Source organism: Loxodonta africana, chromosome 4, assembly GCF_030014295.1.
Source record: "Loxodonta africana isolate mLoxAfr1 chromosome 4, mLoxAfr1.hap2, whole genome shotgun sequence".
Taxonomy (NCBI): Eukaryota; Metazoa; Chordata; class Mammalia; order Proboscidea; family Elephantidae; genus Loxodonta; species Loxodonta africana.
This window is the reverse complement of record NC_087345.1, coordinates 133718044-133730517: the sequence shown is the minus strand read 5'-3', so window position 1 is coordinate 133730517 and position 12474 is coordinate 133718044. Positions and strand designations below refer to the sequence as shown.

The 12474-nt window shown below is 39.1% G+C and overlaps 1 protein-coding gene across 2 annotated transcripts in view; it reads left to right on the top strand.

Moving 5' to 3' along the window:
* CD4 (CD4 molecule) overlaps positions 1–12474 on the top strand; it is a 48524-nt gene that overhangs the window by 13677 nt on the left and 22373 nt on the right. The gene's annotated exons all lie outside the window — the stretch shown is intronic.

The following is a 12474-nucleotide window of genomic DNA, read 5'->3' as shown; positions in this document are numbered from 1 at the left end:
TGGGTGGAGTGTTCTATATATATCTATGAGATCCAGTTGCCTGATTGTGCTCTTTAGCTCTTCTGTATCTTTGTTGAGTTTCTTTCTAGATGTTCTGTCCCTTACTGAGAGTGGTGTGTTGAAGTCTCCTACTATTATTGTGGAACTGTCGATTTCTGTTTTCAGTGCTGTTAGAGTTTGTTTTATGTATTTTGGAGCCCTGTCACTGGGTGCACAGATGTTTATTATGGTTAAGTCTTCATGATGGATCATCCCTTTAATCATTATATAGTGCCCTTCTTTGTCTTTTGTGGTGGAATTTGTTTGAAAGTCTATCTTATCTGAGATTAGTATTGCCACTCCTGCTTTTTTTTGGTAGCTATCTGCTTGATATATTTTTTCCATCCTTTGATTTTTAATAAATTTACGTCTTTGTTTCTAAGGTGTGTCTCTTGTAGATGGCATATTGATGGATCCTGGTTTTTTTTAATCCATTCTGTCACTCTGTGTCTCTTTACGGGTGCATTTAGGCCATTTACATTCAGTGTAATTATTGATAGGTGTGAGTTTATTGCTGTCATTTTGTACGGCTGTTTTTTTGTGGTGCTGACATTTTCTTTGTTCCTTTTACTGTCCTGCGCCGAGTTCCTTTTGTTTGTGGTTTTCTTTTTCATTTCTTTTGTTTTTGTAGATTTTGTTTTTATTGAGACTTTATGCTTTTCTTCTTTATTTTGATGAGTAGGTTTGTTAACTTTCTTTGTGATTACCTTGAAATTTACCCTTACCTTCCTAGGTTTGAACCAGTCTATTATTTTTTTTTTTTATTATTACTTGGTATCGTCTTGCCTTGCTCTCCATTAGAAAGTTCTATACTGATACTGTTCATTCCCTCTTTCATTGCTCTGACATTTTTGTCATTTACAGATTATCCTCTCTGGTTCCCTGTTGCAACTGTTTTGGTTTTGGGTGGTCCTTGAGAGTTAATTTCCTAGGTTGGTATCTGGCTGGTACAATCTTGCATCCTGGATTCAGGCTGTGGTCTGATGTTGTTTGTTCTTAGACTGAAGGGCTTCCTTTAATAATCTTGCAATTTTGGATATGTCATCCCATTGCCTTCTTGCCTGTGTGGTTTCTGCCAAATAATCAGAGCTTAGTCTTATTGTTTCTCCTCTGTATGTGACTTTTTGTTTTTCTTGAGCTGCTCGCAAGATGTTTTTCTTTATCTTTGATTTTAGCGAGTGTGATTATGATATGCCTTAGTGTTTTTCTTTTGCGGTCTATCCTATATGGAGTTCATTGAGCTTCTTGGATGGTCAGCTTTTCATCATTCGTTACATTAGGGAAGTTTTCTGTCAGCAATTCTTCAATAATCCTCTCTGTTTTTCCATTTTCTCTCCCTGTTCTGGAACTCTGATCACTCGAAAATTTTATTTTCAGTTGTATCCCACATAATTCTCAGTGTTTCTTCATTTTTCTTTGTTCTTTTTTCTGATTTTTCCTCAAACAGATTTGTATCCAAGTATTTGTCTTCAATTTCACTGATCCTGTCTTCTATCATTTCAAACCTGCTCCTCAGCCCTTCTATGACACTGTCCATTTCTGAAGTCTTCTTGTTTATCTTTTGGATTTCTAATTGGTGTTTTTGAATGATTTCTAGTTGTGAATTTATTCTGGCATTTTGTTCCTGTATTATTTTCCTGAATTGTTCCATTTTTTGGTCTGTATTTTCCATGAATTTGTCTGCCTTTTCCATAAATTTTTCTATTTTTTCCTCATTTTTTCTGCTTTTTGCTTCAACTCATGGATTGCTCTGAATATTAGAAATCTGAATTCCCTATCAGTTAGTTCCAGTGCCCTTTCTTCTGCTGGAAAATCATCCGGTATTTTATTTTGGACACCTACTGGAACCATCCTGTCCTTTTTTTTTTTTTTTTTTTAATGTTTTGATATTGTCTGCTGTCTTTGGGACATTCAGTAGTTATTTTCTTCATTTTGTGATTGTAGATTTGTTTGTTTCATCCCGATTTTTTGTTTTATTTGGTTATGTCTGAGCAGGCAGGCTGTGTATTCTTTGTTGTTTGCTTGTCACGGTACATTTCACCTCCTTGTCCAATGGGCAGGGTCAGTCATTCCACTGTGGTGCAGCAGGGCAGGTCCAGCTGAAGGAGAAGGGCTGGGACAGATTGTTTGTCCCATGTACTAGGGCCAACAGGGCAGGCCAGGAATCAGTGCTGGGCAGGTTCCAGTAGGCTGTGCATGTGCTGCTCAGGGGTGTGATATTCAGTGCGTGGTGCAGGTAGGCAGGAAAGAGGGGGGAAGTTGTGATGTGTGGAGCTAATAGGGGTTCAGGAAAGAAGAGAGAGAGAAGAGAGAAAGAGGAGCCAAAAACAAACAAGCAAATAAACAAACAAACAAAAAGACTGATAAGGGAGCTTGCTGTTGGAATGGATAGATGAGAAACGGAGAAATTGAGAAAATCAAAAAGAAAGAAAGAAAGAAAAAAGGGAAAAAGAAAGAAAAGATAACTAGGTAAAAATTTGGAAAAGAAAAAAAAAGCCCCCAGGAGTCCTAGAGTCCCACCAGTGGGGCTACTAAGAGTGGGTAAGGGGCTCCCAGGCTGTGCACTATAGCCTGGCTAGAGGGGGTATAGATGTTATACAGCACCAGGTATTCAGGAGACAGGAAAAGAAGATAAGTGCAGAGAGATGAGAAATGGAGAAAGACAGAAAGGGAAAAAGAGAGAGAAAAGAAAAAAAAAAAGAAAGAAATGCCCCCAGGGACCCCACCTACGAGGCTGTGCAGTTTGGGGGAGTGTCTCCTAAGCTATGTAGTGCAGCCTGGCTAGAAGAGGTTCCCAAGCTGTGAGAAGAAAAAGTAAACAAAACAAAACAAGGGGAAAAAAAATCCCAGGGATCCTACCAATATGGTGTTGTGGGCCAGGGGAGTGGTTCCCCAGATGAGCATGGCTTCACAGCCTTTCAAGAAGTAAAGATGGCACATGGAGCCAGGTATTGCAGAGAAAGGAGAGGGAGGTGGTAGGAGTCATAGAAGAAACCAAAAGAGATGGAAAGAACCAACACCAGCTCAGGGGCCTGGCCACTGTGGGCAGGGCAAATCCGAGCAGCCTGAGGCCAAAGCAGTTGCTTCCTGGCCAAAAGACTGTGGGTGGCAGGAAGCAGAGGAGGCCAAGGGTGGGGAGGGGGAAAGGGCGGGTTAGGAAAGCATACAGATCGCTCATTACCAGGTGCTCTGTCTCCTGCTGGGAACATCATGAAGCTGCTTTCCAGTATTCCCCGTCTGCTGATCTCCAACATGGGCAGGTGGGGTGAATCCAAGCAGCATAGATGCTGCACTTCCTAGCTGGCCGAGCCACTGCAGCCAGCCAGGAAGCTTGGAGGTAGACCAGCAGGGAGAGAAGCGGGGTGGGAAAGCGTGTATCACTGGTTACCGGGTGCTCTGTTTCCTGCTGGGAGTTCCGCGAAGCTGCTTTCCCGTGCTCCCTGTCTGGCGATCACCAACAGGAGTCCAAGATGGCAGATCCGTGCTACGTTAGCTGATGGGGCCTTCAGCACCTATCTCTCCTCATTCTCTGTCCTCCGTCAGCTTCTTATTCCATTTGGTACTTGGCTGAATTCTTTATCTCGTCATTGGACACTTCAGGTTCCAGGAGTGACATTTGTCTCTGTTTTACTTAGTTTTTCCAGTCTTTGCTGTGGAGAGACAACGTGGTGCTTCTGTCTATGGTGCCATGTTGGCCAGAAGTCTGATTCATCTTATTTTTAAAGAGCTTTAGATATATAATAATTTTGAGAATAATATGAAATAACCAGGATATACTAAGAATATACTAAGATTATCAAGTCTCTAAATATCTGAATTAAAAAAAAAAAAACCAAACTCGTTGCCATTGAGTTGATTCTGACTCATAGTGACCCTATAGGACAGAGTAGAACTGCCCCATAGAGTTTCCAAGGAAAAAAATCTATGGGTAAATGATGTGAATTCTCTACTTAAAATCATTGGCCTTGGTGATGCTAGATTTTATTTTATTTTTATTTTGCTTTAAGTGAAAGTTTACAATTCAAGTCAGTTTCTCATACAAAAACTTAAAAACACATTGTTTTGTGACCCTAGTTCCTCTTCCTACAATGTGACTGCACATTCCCTCTCTCCACCTAGTATTTCCCGTGTCCATTCAACCAGCTCCTGTCCCCCTCTGCCTTCTCATTTCACCTCCAGACAGGAGCTGCCCACATAGTCTCATGTGTCTATTTGAGCTAAGAAGCACACTCCTCACCAGTATTCTTTTATGTCTTATAATACAGTCTAATCTTTGTCTGAAGAATTGGCTTCAAGAATGGTTTTAGTTTTGGGCTAACAGTCTGGAGGCGATGACCTCTGGGGTCCCACCATACCATTAAGTCTGGTCTTTTTATGTGAATTTGAGGTCTGCATCCCACTTTTCTCCTGCTCCATCAGGGATTCTCTGTTGTGCTCCCTGTCAGAGGAACCATTCATGGTAGCTGGGCACCATCTAGTTTTCCTGGTCTCAGGCTGATGGAGTCTCTGGTTTATGCGGCCTTTTCTGTCTCTTGGGCTCATATTTTCCTTGTGCCCCTGGTGTTCTTCATTCTCCTTTGCTCCAGGTGGGTTGTGACCAATTGATGCATCTTAGATGGCTGATTGCTAGCTTTTAAGACCCCAGACGCCACTCGCCAAAGTGGGATGCAGAATGTTTTCTTAATACATTTTGTTATGCCAGTTGGCCTAGGTGTCCCGTGAAACCATGGTCCCAGACCCCTGCCCCTGCTAACCTGTCCCTCGAAGTGTTTGGTCATATTCAGGAAACATCTTAGCTTTTGGATTAGTCCAGTTATGCTGACTTCCTCTGTATTGTGTGTTGTCCTTCCCTTCACCTAAAATAATTCTTGTCTACTAGCTAATTAGTGACTACCCCTCTCTTCCTCTGCACCCTTGTACCACCAAAGAATGTTTTTTCTGTGTTTAAACCTTTTCTTGAGTTCTTATAATAGTGGTCTCATATAATATTTGTCCCTTTGCAACTGACTAATTTCACTCAGCATAATGCCTTCCAAATTCCTCCATGTTATGAGATGTTTCACAGATTCATCATTGTTCTTTATCGTTGTGTAGTAGTCCATTGTGTAAATATACCATAATTTGTTTATCCATTCATCCGTTCATGGGCACCTTGGTTGTTCCCATCTTTTTGCTATTGTAAACAGTGCTGCAGTGAACATGGGTGTGCATATATCTGTTCATGTAAAGGCTCTTATTTCTCTAGGATATATTCCAAGGAGTGAGATTGCTAGATCGCATGGTAGTTCTATTTCTAGCTTTTTAAGGAAGTGGTGAATTGATTTTCCCAAAGTAGTTGTACCATTTTACATTCCCATCAACAGTGTATAAATGTTCCAGTCTCTCCACAACCTCTCCAACATTTATTATTGTGTTTTTTGGATTAATGCCAGCATTGTTGGGTTGAGATGGTATCTCATTATAGTTTTGATTTTCATTTCTCCAATGGCTAATGATTGTGAGCATTTCCTCATGTTATCTGTTAGCTGCCTGGTGATGCTAGATTTAAAGGAAATAAAGCTGTGATTGAGTTAGCAATTGAAATAGTGAAATTATGACATAATATTATGTGCCTGTTGCCTAATATTAGGTATACATTACTGACATATAAGTATTAAAGAAAATTTGGCACTTCTCCTGATTTGACAGTATGTTTTATATATTAAATAAATCTTTTTGAGCACTTTTCTCTTTATAAAGTAGAAAAAAATTTTTTGTGTCTTTTCATGAAGTTTCAAAGTTGTTAGGAGTTTATCATAGGTCATCAAGAAACAATACTTAAGTTATTTTACCAAAGATCTTAAACGTAAAAGCTTTAGCTTTTCTAGAGCCAAGAGATTTAGTTCTTTAGTCAAGGGTATAAAAGTTAACATAAACTCAGAAACACAGAACTTTTGCCTCCTAGGCAAATTATACAGACAAAAAAAAAGAAAGCTTTTTATATTATGAAAAAAAAAACTAAACCCGTTCCTGTCAATTCGATTCCCACTTATAGCAACGCTATATGACAGAATAGAATTGCCTCATAGGTTGTCCAAGGAGTGCCTGGTGGATTTGAACTGCTGACCTTTTGGTTAAGAGCAGTAGCTCTTAACCACTACGCCACCAGGTTTTCCTTTTATATTATAGGTGAAGGCAATAGACAGTAAACTAAGGAAACAAGACTACTAAAATTAAGTAAATTTTGTTAGGATTTTAATATATATCATACCTTTTTAGATCAGAGATTTATTTTGCCAAACATTTGCCTTTGAAGTACATTGTACAGGGAAAAAAATTAACTCTTTAACCTAGTAATTAAAGAAAATTTTGTTATTTTAACAGAAAAATTTAATTCTTTGCTATTTGAAGTTAAAGCTTTTCAAAATTCTCATGTATTAACCTATTACACTTCTAGTTGTAGTAAATAAAAACTTTGAAATTTCCTTTAATAAACCTTTCAAATTTCTTGTTTGTTACATATCTCTTATAGTACAACCTTTTAAGTGGTAAAAATGAACACTCATTACCAGACCTAAATATATATATATGTATATATATCTTTTCTGTGTGGCAAAAAAAGTAAGAGCCTATAAACTTTAATTATAATGAATGTCTTTTAACTCAACTTGCTATCAGTAAGTTATTTAAAATTTTTAGAAATTAATTTAAGCCTATGTATTACAAAGCATGATTACACTGAAGTAAATTCATTTAAGTAAATTCATTCTATATTTCTATTTAAATCTTTACTATTTCTTATATTTTCTCAGTCAGTTTAGACTTGTCTATGAGGTTATGTTGGTGATCCACTCAATTCCAGTAGCTGTATTAAGACAGCATTTTTCTTATTTTAGACTTTATTAATATCTATACTATTTATTTTATTTTGTCTTAAAAAGGTTTTCACTTGGTTGGGAGGGGCTTTTTAAAACCTTCTGTGGAGCAGTGTGGGTCTCAGAGGCTCATTACTAAGAAAGAATTGGTTAATCTTGATTCATTATATATGTTTAAATTGGCTTAGGTATTTTGAAGAACAGGAGATAACAAAATTATTTTTCTTCTGATTTTTATAATTTTCTTGGTAAATAGTTTAGCTTTTTTCCATGTTCCAATTTCTTCTGTTTGACTTAATTATTGATGTTTTAAAAGTTTTTCTAAAGTTAATTCAGGAAAATTAGATAAATTAATAAACAAATTTGGGAATTTTTTTTCCTTACTCATCGTAAGGACAAGAGAAATTTGAGAAGCAGCTCGTTTAGCTGCCTTGTCTGCAGAGATTGTTTCTCTTAATTTTCCCAGTCTTCATTATTTCTGCAGGTCATAAGCCCTGGCAAAGTTGGCAGAACCCTCAGTCATTTGCAGAGCCACTTCTCCACTAATTTTTTTAAAAACATTTTATTGTTCTTTAGATGAAAGTCTACATAGCAAATTAATTTTCCAATCAATAATTAATTCACAAATTGTTCTGTGACATTGGTTGCAATCCCTGTGATGTGTCAGCACTCTCCCCTTTTTTCCCCTTGGTGCCCGTTTCCATTCCTCCAATTTCCCTGTCCCTTTTTGCCTTCTCATCTTTGGTTTTGGGAAATGCTGCCCTTTTGGTCTAGTATAGTTGATTGTTCTGAGGAGCACATTCTTCCCGGGTGCTACTGTTTATTTTATAGGCCCAATTATTAATTGGCTAAAAGGCGGCCTCCAGGAGTGTCTTCAGTTTCAAGTTAGAAGGTTGTCTTAGGACAATAGTCTTGGGTGTTCCTCCAGTCTCTTTGACACCACTGAGTCTGGTCTTCTTTGAATTTGAATTTTGTTCTACTTTTTTTTACCCTTTCTAATGGGGGGTATTTCTGTTGTGGTCCTGGTCAGAGTGGTAGTCAGGCACCATCTAATTCTTCTGGTCTCAGGTTATAGAGGAGACTGTGGTTCATTGGTTCTAATTGCTTCCTTGAGTCTTCAGTTTTCTTCATTCTCCTTTGCTCCAACCAGGAAGAGAACAATAGTTGTTTCTTTGATGGCCACCGGCAAGCTTTTAAGACCCCAAACACTACTCACCAGACTAGTAATGTAGAACATTATGTTTATAAACTTGTTTTGCCAATTGACCCAGATGTCCCGCAAGACTATGGTCCTTAGCCTTCAAGTCCAGTAGTTCTAGGCCAGTGTCTAAGTAGTTTCTGTAACTATGCCCCATGTGCTCTAATATATAAACAAGTATACATACAGCATTTACAAATTTGTATGTAGAAATATCCACAACCATACCTACATATGTATGCAGGTGTACCCCTGCGTGACTTCTCTCATCTATTTATACACAGTATTTAGCATACATAAATACTTATCTATCTATTCACAAATTACTATTTGTTATTATCATTGTTGCAGGAGTATATATGTTATAGCATTTACTGTAGTTGTCCTTTATTCTTGCATACCTCTCAGTGTCTTCCTTTGCTTTGATCACATTGTGCCAACTTCCCCCAAACTGTATATTGCCTTTCTCTTCACCATAATTAACGCTTTTGCACTATCTAGTTAATGATTTTCCCTCCACCACCCCCATCCCTGGTAGCCATCAAAGAATGTTTCTTTCTGTGTGACTTTTCATAATAGTGATTTCACACAATATTTGTCCTTTCATGATTGACTTATTTCACTCAGCATAATGTCCTCCAGATTCACTGTGTGATGTTTCACAAATTCATAGTTATTCTTCATTTTTGCATAGTATTTCATCATATATATATATACCACAGTTTGCTTACCCATTCATTCATTAATGGACACTTAACATTGTTTTCATCTTTTTGCTATTGTATATAATGCAGTGATGAACATGGGTGTGTATATATCCATTTGTGTCACAGCTCGTATTTCTTTAGGGTATATACCTTGAAGTGGAATTGCTAGGTTGTACAATATTTCTATTTCTAGCTTTTTAAGGAGGCACCATACTGTTTTCCATAGTGGTTGTACTATTTTCCAGTCCCACGAGCAGTGTGTAAGAGTTCTAATCTCCCTACACCCTCACCAGCATTCATTGTTCTCTGTTTTTTGATCAGTGCCATTATTGCTGGTGTGAGATAGTATCTGTTTTAGTTATCTAGTGCTTCTATAATAAAAAAAATAATAGAAATACCAAAAGTGGATGGCTTTAACAAAGAAAAATTTATTCTTTCACGATCTAGTAGGCTAGAAGTCCAAATTCAGGGTGTCAGCTTCAGGGGAAGCCTTTCTCTCTCTGTCGGCTCTAGAGGAAGGTCCTTGTCATCAATCTTCCCCTAGACTAGGAGATTCTCAGCACAGAACCTCAGGTCCAAAGGATGCGCTCTGCTCCCAGTGCTGCTTTCTTGGTTTTACGAGGTCCCATTCTCTCTGCTCACTTCTCTCTTTTATACCTCAAAAGAGATTTCCTTTTCAGAGTGATTTAAGGCCTCTTGCCATTCCATATAAAATTGAGGACTGGTTTTTCTATTTCTATACAGAATCATTCAATTTTTAAAAAATAATATATATATATATTTTTTAATATTTTATTGTGTTTTTGGTGAAAGTTTACACAGCAAATTAAGTTCCCATTTGACAATTTCTACACAAACTGTTCAGTGACATTAGTTACATTTTCCACAACGTGCCGACATTCTCTTTAATTGCACTCTGGTGGTTCCATTTCCAGTACTCTAGTTTCCTTGTGCCCTTATTTTCTTATCTTTGCTTTAGAGTGATAGTTGGTCTTTTGGTCTGATAAAAGGTTTTTTAATGGAGCACCATACGCATGGATAATATCCTTTATTTTGTGTGCTAAACTGTTATTTTGCTAAAAGATGGCCTCAGGGGATAATTTCAATTCAAGGCTTAAAGAGTATCTCAGGGTGGTAGTCTCAAGGAGTCCTCAGTTTTAAGTTTAAGAATCTGAGTTCTGTTGCCCTTTTTTCTCCCATTCTATAAGGGTTCATCTATTGTGGTCCTGATTAGAGTAGTAGGTAGTGGTAGCTGGGTGCCATCTAGTTCTTCTGGTCTCAGGGTACCAAAACAAAAAAAAATTAAAACCAAACCCATCTGTTGAATCAATTCTGACTCATAGCAACCCTATAGGACAGAGTAGAACTGCCCCACAGGGTTTCCAAGGCTGTCATCTTTATGGAAGCAGACTGTCACATCTTTCTCCCTTGATGCGGCTGATGGGTTCAAACTGCTGTGGATCACTTTAACCACTATGCCACCAGGGTTCGTGGTAGATGAGATCAATTCAATTTGGTTTGAACAAACCACATATTTAAATGACTCATTTAAGTATTCCTTCTCTATGCTCTGGAGTCTCTGGGTGGTGCAAACAGTTAATGCACTTGCCTGATAACAAAAAGTTGGAGGTTCAAGTCCACCTAGAGGTGCCTCAGAAGAAAAACCTGGTGATAATTTTTTTTTGAGAAATTGTTGACCTTTTGGTCTCATACTGATGGTTTTTAAGAAGTGCACCATTCTCATGGGTAATATCCTTTATTTTGTGTGCCACTCTGGTATTTTGTTAAAAGGTGATCTCGGGATAAGCTTGGTTGTAGGTTTAAAGAGTGTCTCAAGGCAGTAGTCTCAAGGGGTCCTCTGTTCTCTACTGTTCCAGTTTGTCTGACTTCTTTCTTTTATTTTTTAATAAGAATTTGAGTTCTACTCCATATTTTCCTCCTATTCTATCCAGAACCAACTGTTGTGATCCCTCTCAGGTCAGTGGTGGTAGCTAGGCACTATCTAGTTCTTCTAGTCTCAGGGTAGATGAGTTGTGGCTCTTGTAGATTTGTTTCTTCTCTGCGCTTCTGGTTAACCTTCTTACTGTTTTGCTCCTGGCAAGTAGAGACCTTTAGCTGTGTCTTACCTGGCTGATGGAAAGCTTTTTTTTTAAGACTTCAGATGCAACTCATTTCACTAGGATGCAGATCATGATTTTTGTGAACTATGTTATGCCAATTAACTAAGTTGTCCCATGAGACTATGGTCCTAAGCCTTCAAACCCATAAAACGAATAATCTTGGAAGGTGTTTGATTATGTCTGAGGAGTATCCATATTTGTGTCTTCAATGAATATACGTACCTGCACCCACATGTTTATATTTATACATATCTATAGATACTTCTGGAGTCCTGGTGGTGCAGTGGTTAAGAGCTACAGCTGCTAAACAAAAAGTCATCAGTTTGAATCCACCAGCCACTCCTTGGCAACCCAATGGGGCAGTTCTACTCTGTCCTATATGGTCACTATGAGTTGGAATTGACTTTATGGCAAGGGGTTTGGTTTTTTGGTATAGATACTTCTATCTGTCCTCACCTATGTACGTATATGTACCTACTTGTATATCATTTTGCCTATACCCATTCATATGTGCATAAAAGCTCATTATTACTTTGGTTGTGCTGTGCTGACTATATCCAACTGGTTGGTTTTTGGTTTTGTCTGTGCTCCAGTTGGCACCAGGCCTGCGGCAGCTGCAAACCTACCTGGATCATCATTCCTGTCCTCAAGGAACTTGGGCTAGTGGGGGAGAGATGGGAACTCACATCCGTGCAGCATAAGGTAGAAGGCGGGGCATGCCCAAGTTGGTGCCACCAGAGCGCTGTGGGAGTTCAGAGAGGGTGAATCGCTGCAGAACTCAGATTATCAGGGTGGCCTCCAGGGGGAAAGAAAGACTAGGCTTGAGGTACAGAAAAGTATGGATGTAGGATCTCATCTTGCTAAGTGATGGACTAGGTCCATCCTGTCCTCCCTCCTCACTTCTCAGGCAGCCACCTCTCAGAGGCCCACTTATAGCCTGGGCATGGAGTTCAAAGGACGCTTCAGCTGTGCTTCTTTGAGGTACTATCTGGGTGTCCTTCCTTTAGTCTATACTTTCCTCCGTCATCTGGCCCCCAGTCTCCATGTCAAGCTTCCTAAATCTCTGCATCAACCTACGGCGTCATATCTGTGCTCAAAAATCTGCAGCAGCTCCCAGTCACAAGAACAAAGCCCCAGCTCTCTAGCCTACCTTTGAAGATTTACAATTAGACCCCCAGTGCCTTTCCCCCATCACCTTCCACTACTTCCCTCCAATAGCACTCTCTTTACTCCCAACCCCTCTCATACACCTTGAGGTGGAAATACCCACCCCCTTCCCTTTCCGTGTAACTTGTGGTTTTCAAACTTGAGCATGCATCAGTCACCCATTTAAACATAGCTGGCTAGACCCACTCCCAGTTTTTCATTCTGTAGGACTGGGGTGGAGCCCGACAATGTGCATTTCTAACACATTTCCAGGTAATACTGCTAATGATCCCACACCACACTTTGAGAATCACTACTCTAGCCTTGTGCTGTCCATTCCTCAAGGTCTATTCAGACCCTTCCTGCACCACCAGCCCCAGCCTTGACTGTCTTCCAAGCCCACAGAAACC